The 6000-nt window shown below is 38.5% G+C and overlaps 1 long non-coding RNA gene across 1 annotated transcript; it reads left to right on the top strand.

Moving 5' to 3' along the window:
* Positions 1–1994: 1994 nt before the first annotated feature.
* On the top strand, positions 1995–3775 carry LOC149970456 (uncharacterized). Its single transcript, XR_016493144.1, has 3 exons — positions 1995–2076; positions 2955–3092; positions 3402–3775. It is a non-coding gene; the product is annotated as an uncharacterized LOC149970456 (long non-coding RNA).
* The last annotated feature ends 2225 nt before the right edge of the window (positions 3776–6000 follow it).

The following is a 6000-nucleotide window of genomic DNA, read 5'->3' as shown; positions in this document are numbered from 1 at the left end:
AGATTTGGTCTGAGAAACTATGCCGATTATAGCACGATAGCTTTATTTTTATTTTTAAATGAGGCAATGTTTATATGACCCCCTTTCAAAGAGTCACTCATTAATCACTTTCTTGCAGATATACAGTGCCTTCAGAAAGTATACCCCTTAACGTATTCCTCATTTTGCTTTCTTACAGCCTGAATTCCAAATGGATTAAATTATAGTTTTTTATCATCTCACCCAGCTACAGACAATACCCCATAATGACAAAGTGAAAACATCTCTTATTTATTTTTTCAAATGTATTGAAAATGAAATACAGAAATATTCACAATACATGTTAGAATCACCTTTGGCAGCGATTAAAGCTCTGAGTCTTTCTGGGTAAGTCTCCAAAAGCTTTGCACCCTTGGATTGTACCATATTTGCAATATCACAACATATACAGTACCAGTCAAAAGTCTGGACACACCTACTCATTTAAGGGTTTTTCTTTATTTTTACATTTTAGAAAAATAGTGAAGACATCAAAACTATGAATTAGCACAATTGGAATCATGTAGTAAGCATTAACTGTTAAACAAATCAAAATATATTTTACATTTGAGAATCTTTGAAGTAGCCATCCTTTTCCTTGACCACTTTGCACACTCTTGGCATTCTCTCAAACCTTTTCATGAGGTAGTCACCTGGAATGTTTTTCAATTAACAGGTGTACCTTCTTAAAAGTTCATTTGTGGAATTTCTTTCTTTCTTAAAGCGTTTGAGCCAATAGGTTGTGTTGTGACAAGGTAGGGATGGTTTACAGAAGATATCCCTATTTGGTAAAAGACCAAGTCCATATTATGCCAAGAACAGCTCAAATAAGCAAAGAGAAACAAGTCCATCTTTACTTAAGACATGAAGGTCAGTCAAAACGGAAAAATTCAAGAACTTTGAAAGTTTCTTCAAGTGTAGTCGCAAAAACCATGAAGCGTTTTGATGAAACTGGCTCTCATGAGGACTGCCACAGGAAAGGAAGACCCAAAGTTACCTCTGCTGCAGAGGATAAGTTCAGCAGAGTTCACTGCACCTCAGATTGGAGCCCAAATAAATGCTTCACAGAGTTCAAGAAACACACACATCTCAACATGCACTGTTCATAGGAGACTGCGTGAATCAGGCCTTCATGGTTGAATTGTTCCATTGAAACCACTACTAAAGGATGGACGCCAATAATAAGAAGAGACTTGCATGGGCCAAGAAACACGAGCAATGGACCTAAGTCTGGTGGAAATCTGTCCTTTGGTCTGATGAGTTCAAATTTGAGATTTTTTTCCCTTCAATGTGTGTGTGTAAAGAATCCAGGGTGTTTAGTTGGGTCTACTCTTCATTATAAAACAATTTGTTGAATGGTTTAAAATGCATCAGAAGCTGCTTCAATTCATGGTGGCTCTGAGTAAGTCTTGACGGGGACAGAGCTTGTTTTGCCAAGGAAAGTGAAAAGGACTGATGGAAAGTAAACTGGAAAATACATGGAAAGGAACATGGAAGAACCTCAGAGAACATTGCATTTTCAAGATCATGTAACATCAAAATGCATTTTATATTCCTGCCCTGACAGAAAAACCACATGTAACCAACTTACATTTTATGTGAGCACAAATTACATTTTGGAACACAACGTGATCACATTTTCACATTTGTAGTTCACATAAGATTACATGAAAACATGTTTTTGGTACACTTCCCGTGTTTACATGTGAAATTCATGTGGTTTTTGCCTAAACGCCCTGCAGTTCCACACTCAAGGTTCTTAATAATGCTTTAAATGCACATGTATGATTGTGCATGTGTAATGGGTTGAAAACAAAGTCACTAAAAACAGACACACATTTATTATATCCCCCCCATATTGTTTATGTATTTGTCTTAATGAATCTAAATGGTATTTTCAACATACTTTAGCGTCAGCAGTCCATAAGGCCAATAGATGGCGCTGTTGCACTGTTGTAGCAGGAGAAACAGCAAGTTCTGGCCAAGCGCTCACCATTCTGCAGAATAAGGACCAGAACTTTACAGAGGTAAACTGTGTCTGTTCTTTTACTATTACAGGTATGTAACAGCACTTCAAACGTTCAACTATATACACAATATGTAATAACATGCTATTTAACAACGTTGTCCAGATATTACCACGTTAGGAAAGGTTTTGTTTTGGCTCTGTGTCGAACTGAGTGAGAGAAGAAGGTATTTACATTGAGTGAGAGTATATGTTAGCTTGATACTAGCTGAGGTAAAAAAAACATTTACGAGTTACAGAGACTATGTTTACTGAGTAGCTGACTTGTACTGGATTTAGTCTAGGAGATTTTTTATCAAGAATCCATTTGTTAGGGATTTCGGAGTTGGTTTTAGATGTTATTGGTTGTTTTGTGTAAAATTGTGCTCACTAGCTGGTAAACTGGCCGTGCACGCTCAGTCTGGTGGAATTTTAGTACATACAGTGAGAGAGAGGATTTTCTGGAGGTGCCAATATCTTAAAGCTGAATGTATTGTTGTCACTTTTCTATAGAGGTAGCGGTATATAGAAAAACATTCAGTTATTTATGGTTTCATATATAGGTGTTTCTATTGTATGAATGTGACATACATTGTGGTTTTCATGTGAAACCAAACACTAAGACAGGGTTATTTGTGGAACATTTTTGAATTCTGCTTTAGGTAAAGTGCATTTATGTTGTGTAATTTAAAGTGTGCACTTGTTTGATGTGAATATTTTCAAAGTACTAACAAGAAAATAGACAATTGAACAAGAGAAAAAAAACATTCTTCAGAATAAAGAAAGCGCCAGAACTTTGCAGACGTAAACTTGTGTCCGTTCTTTTTACTATTGCAGGCCACCTCAGCTACACATGTACTCTGTCTGCACACGCATCCACGCATGTACATGGACAAACACACACTAATGTTCTCTCTCTTGTGTTTGTCAGCAGTTCATCGTGGCCCTGTCGTTCGCCTCCGTCACCAAAGCTCTGTCAGAGACCTACATGAAGAGTGCCATCACTCAGAGAGACACTTTGACCTGTCCAGCTCTCTCATTGGACTCATAGACGGCAGCTTTGAGATGGGTATCAACAATAACATTGAGTTGCTTGAGAATTCATGTAGTAAAAACCAGATACAGACTACAGTATGATCCATTTTTCTTGTGGTTCAATCAGACTCTGCTCTCAATACTGTCCAGTTTTATAGTTGTTCCTATTAATTGATTGACTGGCGTTTGTCCATGACTCCACTGTCAAACCCCTAACATTGTTTTATTTGATGCTATGTTGTTGCAGCCTAGTATCCAAACTGATATGCCATTTTTAGTTGAAAAAATAACAGTGTTTATAATTTGTGATTTCTGACTACTGTAGTGTTGTGGTTTCTTGCAGGTAACCTGCTGTTCCTGGCTGTGGTCAGCCATTTTGGGGCGAAGCTGCACCGGCCTTATGGCTGTAGGATCCTTCCTCACAGGCCTGCCACACTTCTTCATTTTTCATAATCAATCCTCAGGTTGTTTTTAAAATGTATAATCGATAATATATCAAACGCAAATGTCTTTCACAGTAGGAGTGGGAAAAGCAATAGCTGTCCAAACTCTGTTGCGCAAGCAAAACTCATGTGACCACTTGACGCGATGTTATCTTTCTGGCTCATTTTTCAAAATAAAAGCCTGAAACTATGTCTGAAGACAGTTGACACCTTGAGGAAGCGATAGGAAAAGGAATCTGGTTGATATCCCTTTAAATGGAGCAAAGGGAGGCTATGGAACATGGAGTTTTCAAAATAGTAGCCACCTCCTGTTTTGATTTTTCTCAGGGTTTTGCCTATAATATCAGTTCTGTTATACTCACAGACAATATTTGGACAGTTTTGGAAACTTTAGAGTGTTTTCTATCCAATACTAATAATAATATGCATATATTAGGAACTGAGAATGAGGAGCTGGCCGTTTACAATGGGCACCTTTTCATCCAAGCTACTCAATACTGCCCCTGCAGCCATAAAAGGTTTGGACAACAAAGGCAAGGTATTGGAGTGGCCATCACAAAGCCCAGACCTCAATCATATAGAAAATATGTGGGCAGAACTGAAAAAGCGTGTGCGAGCAAGAACGCCTACAAACCTGTCTCAGTTACACCAGCTCTGTCAGGAGGAATGGGCCAAAATTAACTTATTGTGGGAAGCTTTTGGAAGGCTACCCATAACGTTTGACCCAAGTTAAACAATTTAAAGGCAATGCTACCAAATACTAATTGAGTGTATGTAAACTTCTGACCCACTGGGAATGTGATATAAGAAATACAAACTGAAATAAATCAATCTCTCTACTATTATTCTGACATTTCACATTCTTAAAATAAAGTGGTGATCCTAACTGACCTAAAACAGGGGATTTTTACTCTGATTAAATTTCAGGAATTGTGAAAAACTGAGTTTAAATGTATTTGGCTAAGGTGTATGTAAACTTCCGACTTCAACTGTATACAGTGTATATATATATATATATATATATATATATATATATATATATATATATATATATATATATATATATAAATATATATATATATATATATATATAAAAACTATAAAATGTCCTCTCATTGTCAACTGCGTTTATTTTCAGCAAACTTAACATGTGTAAATATTTGTATGAACATAACAAGATTCAACAACAGACATAAACTGAACCAGTTCCACAGAAATTTGACTAACAGAAATGGAATAATCAAAATCAAAAGCATTAAGAAATCAAAAAGCACCAACTGCATTAAGTACTGCAGTGCATCCCCTCTTCATGGACTGCACCAGATTTGCCAGTTCTTGCTGTGTGATATTACCCCACTCTTCCACCAAGGCACCTGCAAGTACACAGACATTTCTGGGGGGAATGGCCCTAGCTCTCACCCTCCGATCCAACAGGTCCCAGATGTGCTCAATGGGATTGAGATCCAGGCTCTTCGCTGACCATGGCAGAACACTGATATTCCTGTCTTGCAGGAAATCATGCACAGAACGAGCAGTATGGCTGGTGGCATTGTCATGCTGGAGGGTCATGTCAGGATGAGCCTGCAGGAAGTGTACCACATGAGGGAGGAGGATGTCTTCCCTGTAATACACAGCATTGAGACTGCCTGCAATGACAACAAGCTTAGTCCGATGATGCTGTGACACACTGCGCCAGACCATGACGGACCCTCCACCTCCAAATCGATCTCGCTCCAGAGTACAGGCCTCGGTGTAACGCTCATTCCTTCAACGATAAACGTAAATCCGACCATCACCCTTGGTGAGACAAAACCGCGACTCGTCAGTGAAGAGCACTTTTTGGCAGTCCTGTCTGGTCCAGCGACGGTGGGTTTGTGCCCATAGGCGACGCTGTTGCCGGTGATGTCTAATGAGGACCTGCCTTACAACCGGCCTACAAGCCCTCAGTTCAGCCTCTCAGCTTATTGCGGAAATTCTGAGCACTGATGTAGAGATTGTGCGTGGGAAACATGGGAAACAGTGTTTAAACCCTTTACAATGAAGATCTGTGAAGTTACTTGGATTTTTACGAATTATCTTTGAAAGACAGGGTCCTAAAAAAGGGACGTTTATTTTTTTGCTGAGTTTATATATATATATATATCAAGTATTTACAAATTCGCCACATGCATGATTTTATATGGGAATCAAAATGTTCACCATGTGCTGATGTGCTCAGCACTGTCAACAGACCCCATTATGACATCACAATGTAATGGAATACTTGCCATGATATCATTGCTGGTTCCAACTGACAAGCAACATTTAATTTCCACTCATTTCCTGATACATCTCTCACAGAGATAGGTTAAGTTCTTATTTTGAGAGTGTTAATATTTATCATCAATGGCTTATCGAGGGAGAAAATCAAGTGAGTTTGACAAACTCCAGAAGGAGAACTCACAGATGAAGAGCGTCATCGAAAACCGGAGGAAGCAAAACATGGCTTTAAACCAACAG

The sequence above is a fragment of the Oncorhynchus mykiss genome, chromosome 29 (genome assembly GCF_057628025.1).
Source record: "Oncorhynchus mykiss isolate SJ-2025 chromosome 29, ASM5762802v1, whole genome shotgun sequence".
Classification (NCBI taxonomy): domain Eukaryota; kingdom Metazoa; phylum Chordata; class Actinopteri; order Salmoniformes; family Salmonidae; genus Oncorhynchus; species Oncorhynchus mykiss.
The sequence above is the reverse complement of the archived record's forward strand: the minus strand, read 5'-3'. Positions and strand labels throughout refer to the sequence as shown.